The 5,632-nt window shown below is 43.7% G+C and overlaps 1 pseudogene; it reads left to right on the top strand.

Annotated features, from left to right (window-relative positions):
• Nucleotides 1-777: 777 nt before the first annotated feature.
• Nucleotides 778-2,536, top strand: LOC112315040 (T-complex protein 1 subunit epsilon-like; annotated as a pseudogene).
• Nucleotides 2,537-5,632: the final 3,096 nt, after the last annotated feature.

Genomic DNA, 5,632 nt, shown 5'->3' with positions numbered 1-5,632 from the left:
TCAAAACCCTCAAGTGACTCCCCATGTCACTGGGAATAAAAGCCAAAGTTCTGGTGATGCTCTATAAGGCCCTGTGTGGTTTGGTCCCCGTTACCTTTGTGTCCTGCCCTCGTACAACTCTACCTCTTGCTCCCTCCACTCCAGACACATGGCCTTCTCGCCAGACTTCAAGCATACCAAACACACCTCTGCCACAGGCACTTTGCGCTGGCTGCTGGATCTACCTAAATGCCCTTCCCCCACATAGCAGAGAGATCTTCCCCAGAGAACCCATCAACTAAGGAACTTGTGAGAGGAACAGGAAGCTAGTCCAGACCTCCTGCTTAAGTTTAGGAAAATCTCACATGTTCATTTTCCCCTCTTGCTTCAGCAAGCCTTCTCTGGATGGACTTTCTGTTCAGTCCATGCTCTGCAATGGCTGCCATGTGGTCTTGATGGAAGAGGAGGCCAACCAGCCACACCCTCTCTGGGGACCCCACTTACTTTCCAACCTGGAGGTTCACTCAGACAAGAATTTCTTATATAAATCTAGGGAGGGATGAGTGGGCCCAGCTATATGATAAAATGCACCTTGACCCCTTGTGGGGTATGGGAGGCTAAATAACAGCCTGCAAATGGAAGGTCTGTCTGAGGAGGTTATATTTGAAGAAACACCCCAAAAAAGACAGCAAAATAGCTATTAGAAGGAAGAGGATGGAGCACTTCATACTGGAGAATAAAAGCACAAAGACTCAATGGTCCCTGCTGGTTGTGGGAAAGTACCTCTGCTGCTGCACCATGGCATCTGTAGGGACACTCACCTTTGAATGATACAGGAGCCCTTCCCTCATCACCAAGAATCAGGACTATAAGTCTCGTCTTATGGGACTTGTGGCCCTCAAGTCTCATATGATGGCAGCAAAGGCTGTAGGAAATACAATAAGAACATCACTTGGACCAAATAGTAGTAGATAAAGGCAATGTGCCTGTAATGATAGTGCCAGCATTTTGAGCATGATGGATGTTGATTATCAGATTGCCAAGCTCACACTGAACTGCCCAAATCACAGGATGATGGAATTGGAGATGGAATCACAGGAGTAGTTGTCCTGGCTGGCACCTTGCTGGAAGAAGCTAAGCAGTTGCTGGATCATGGCATTGACCAGCTCAGGATCACCAAGGGCTATGAGCAGGCCACCCACATTGCTATGGAGCACCTGGACAAGGTAAGTGATCGTGGCCTTGCTGATGTAGAGGACACTGAGACCCTGATTCAGACTGAATAAACCATACTGGGCTCCAAAGTGGCCAACAGCCATCCCCGACAAATGGCCAAGATTGCCGTGAATGCTGTCCTCTCTGTGGCCAGTACTCAGTGCAGAGATGTTGACTTAGAGCTCATCATAGAAGTCGTCAAAGTGGCCAGGAGGTTGGAGGACACTAAATCTATTAAGAGCATGATCGTGGACAAGGATTTCAGGTACACACAAATGCCAAAACAAGTAGAATACTCTAAGAAATGTCCATTTAAACCACCAAAGCCAGGTCCGGCTGGTGTGGCTCAGTGAATGGAGCAACAGCCTGCAAACCAAAAGGTCACAGATTTGATTCCCAGTCAGGGCACATGCCTGGGCTGTGGACCAGGCCCTCAGTTGGGGGCATGCGAGAGGCAACTCGTTGGTGTTTCTCTTCTTCTCTTTCTCCTTTCCTTCCCCTCTCTCAAAAAGTAAACAAATAAAATATTTTAAAAAAATAACATAGAAGTACCTAAAGAAAGAAAATAATAAATAAAATAAAAACAAACCACCAAAACCAAAGACAGCATGAGCTGGACGTGACCTCTGTGGAAGACCTTAAAGCCCTTTAGAAATACAAAAGGGAGAAGTTGGAAGGGATGATTCAGCAAATTAAAGATGCTAACCTAACTACTTGCCGGTGGAGCTCTGATTATTAACAAATCATTTACCTCTTCAGAACGACGTAAGAAATTCAGCCATTGCAACAGAGGGCAGGCAGATCATCCTGCACCTTTCAGAACCCACAGCTGAGAAGCTGGGCTTTGCTGGGTGCTGGTCATCAAGCAATGTAAGAACTCTAGATCTGTGATCATTTTCATCAGAGGAGGAAAGAATATGATCATCGAGGAAGGAAAGCAATCCCTTCACAATGCTTTATGCGTCATCCAGAACCTCATCTGTGTTAACGGCGTGGTGTATGGCAGAGGTGCTGCTGAAATCCTTTGTGCTCTCGCAGTTAGCCAAGCAGCAAAGGGCATGACCTTGGAGCACTATGCCATGCGAGCATTCATGGATGCTGTGGAGGTCATACCCAAGGCTCTTTCTGAGAACAGTGTCATGAATCCAATCCAGAGCCAGTCAAGTGAAGGAGATGAGCCCTGCTCTTGTGATTGACTCTTTGCACAAGGGTACAAATGATATGAAGCAACACGTCATAGAAATCCTGGCTGGCAAAAAACAATAGATATCTTGCAATACAAATGGTTAGAATGATTTTGAAGATTGATGATATCCATAAGCCTGAAGGATCTGAAGAATAAAGAAAAAATTTAGAATACAGTGTAGTAGTAGGATTGACTACAGTGATTAAATAAATGGGTGTCTTATGATATAAAAAAAAAAGCACAAAGGCTTTATGAAAGAGAGAACTTGACAAGTTTGAGAAACAGAGAGAGATTAGCATTATGCATGACCTTGGGGGACGTGGGAGAAGTCTGGGTTTTTTTAAGAGCAAGGGTAAGTTGATGAGAATAATAATCATAAATTACAACAGTAGCTAACTATTATAAGCATAGTAACATATGTATGTACACCAAGACTTACACATATAGTATCAGTACTGTTTTAAATACTATATTTACATCAATTTAATTCTCAAAATTTTGCATAAACAGGTACCATTTTTCCCATTTTACAGCTGAGGAAACTGAGCCACCAGGAGGTTAAATTATTTGCCGAGCCCACAAAGCTAACAGGTGGTAGAAACCAGAATTCAAAGCCATGCCATCTGGTTTTCCAGGTCTTGTTTCAAGCATTGGACTTACTGCCTTTTCTGCTGAGGACTTCACACAAAAAAGTTCATTCTGTGTGTGGCAGGGGAGGAATCAAGGGTGATTCTTAGGTTTTGCACTTGAGCGAGTGAGTGATGCCTTTACTGAGAGAGGAGTGAGCTTGGTAGAGAGGGTTCCCCAAGCCCAGTATCCTTGCCCTTGGGTAGCCCCTAAGCCTGTTTCAACCCTCAGCCACATTCTAGAGAAAGCCCAGTACATAGATGCCAAAGTTAGCCTGCACGGGTAGGCCCATGCCAAGAACCACAAAAGCCTCATTTTATTTAAAACACAGTGCTTGGCAGAATTCCTGACCTAGACAGAGACAAGCCCATTACTTCATCTTATGAGCTGCATTACAGCCTCTGTTTTCGTGTATCTCTTAGCAAGGCCTCTCAGCCCAAAATCCTGCCAGCCCATCAATCACTCGTCCCACAGGCCCACAGACCAGGCAGAAGAGGCTAAGATCCCAGCAGACATCTGTAGACATTTTCACATGGGATTAAGCCCCAAAGACTTCCCTGTTTGTTCATAGGGGGCCTTGTTGCTTTATATTTTTAATTAAAAGCAGGTTTTTATCAATCCCCCCACAATCTATTGGGGAACTATAATTTTGCTTCCAATCTTCCTATTTAATACTCCCCTAATGCCCATAAAAAGCTTTGGGGTTTCAGTTCATGATTTTAATCTTCACAGATAATTAGCTGGTAGAATGACTTCGAGAGAGAAACAGGTATATATTTTCACAACTTGGTCAGGAGTGGGTGGGTAAGTGGTGGGAGAAGGTCCCCAGGCAGTCTTGGCACATCTCCATTTCTGAAACATAAACATGCAATTCGTTTGAAGAAACATTCATTTAGGTTCTTTCATTACTGCCATAAAAAGTGCTTTCCCCTCTTATTTCTGAGGCACCTTATTATAATGCCACTTGGCTCTCCCACCTCCGAGATCCCCCTACAGAATCCTCTGTCATTACACCATCCCGTGCCACCTCGGCCCCACCCACTTGTCCTACAGTTCAAGTTGATCCCCCTCAGACATGCACAGGCCTTTCCTGCAGTCTCTCCTCTGCTCCTCTTCCCTCCTGCTCAGCCCACTCCCTTTCCTTCCTTCCTTCTAGACTCCTTTCAGCAACTGTTATCATTGACTGACCACCTTCTACATGCATCAGAAACTGTTATAACATACAATATGCACTCACCTTAAAGCCTTTTACTATTTTTGTGAAACAATGTTACATACAACCACACATGTGTACACAAACACACACACATCTTTGACATTTGAAGAATCTGAAGCTTCTAGAGGTTAAAAAATTTATTCAGACCCTTTTTCCCCTTTCTTTTCTCTACCTTTCCACTCCCTTTTATCAGATGTAGGTAGATAGATGATACATACATACACAGATATACAGATAATAGACATATAGACAGACAGACATGTATGCAGATTGACAGACAGAAGGAAAGACACTAGGACAGACAGATAGAACAAAGGCAGGTAGAGAGACACACAGACAGCTCATAGACAGATAGATGGATAGATAGATAGATAGATAGATAAATAGATAAATAGATAGATAAGACAGACAGACAGGGGGAGGAGGCGGGACTGCAACAGCAGGCAAAAATCAATCAAATACTTCATTCTACCTTTTTGTCCCTTTTCTCAGCTACATTTCTCTCTTCACTTTTAATCCTTCTGCTCTTCTGCTAGGTGGAATGGTAGCTCCATGAAAAGTCCTTGAGATAGGTTTTAAAGGCTAGAAACAATGAGAACTAAGAGACTCTGTGATTCCCAGGTGTGAATCAGGACATATGAGGTAATGGTGTAAAGGATCTTTTTTGACAAACATTGAAGTTCTCAAAGATGAGAGGGCATCAGAATCATCCACAGTGGAAAGGAGTTCAAGTTCTGAGGGGAGGTGGCTTACCACAGTGGTTCTCCATCTGGCTGTGCATTTGAATCTCCCAGAGGACTTCCTAAAATCTAAATTGTGGAACTCCACCCCCAGAAGTTTCTGATTCAGTAAGTCTGAGTGGGGCCTAAGAATTCATTTCCCAACAAGTTCCCAGATGATGTTGGTGCTGCCGATCCAGGGCCCTCACTTGCATAACCACTGCTATAACTTGACCATTACAATGATGTTCAATCATGTCTCTTTTAACTAAGTCATATTATCTAGCATGTTTGAAAATGAAGGAAACAGCCGTGACTTGTTTTCAAGGTTGGGTCAAGATTTCAATGATACCCTGGCTGGTGTGGCTCATTTGGTTGGAGCATCATCCTGTGATGGAAAGGTTGTGGGTTCAATTCCCAGTTAGGCACATACCTGGGTTGCAGGTTTGATCCCCAGTCCAGGTGCATACAGGAGGCAACTAATTGATGCTTCTATTTCAATCAATTTTTCTCCCTCCCCCTTCCTTTCTCTCTAAAAGCAATGAAAAAATGTCCTAGCATGAGGATTTAAAAAAAAAAAAGACTTCAGATGATAACTGAACTTTAAATGATCCACTGAACACTCCACCCACGATTTCTGACCCTATCTGGAACTCTCATTTCTGCCAACCATAAGCCTACCCATATGCC

The sequence above is a fragment of the Desmodus rotundus genome, chromosome 1 (genome assembly GCF_022682495.2).
Source record: "Desmodus rotundus isolate HL8 chromosome 1, HLdesRot8A.1, whole genome shotgun sequence".
In the NCBI taxonomy this organism is placed as follows: Eukaryota; Metazoa; Chordata; class Mammalia; order Chiroptera; family Phyllostomidae; genus Desmodus; species Desmodus rotundus.
Note: the sequence above shows the minus strand (reverse complement) of the source record. Positions and strands in the feature narration are given on the sequence as shown.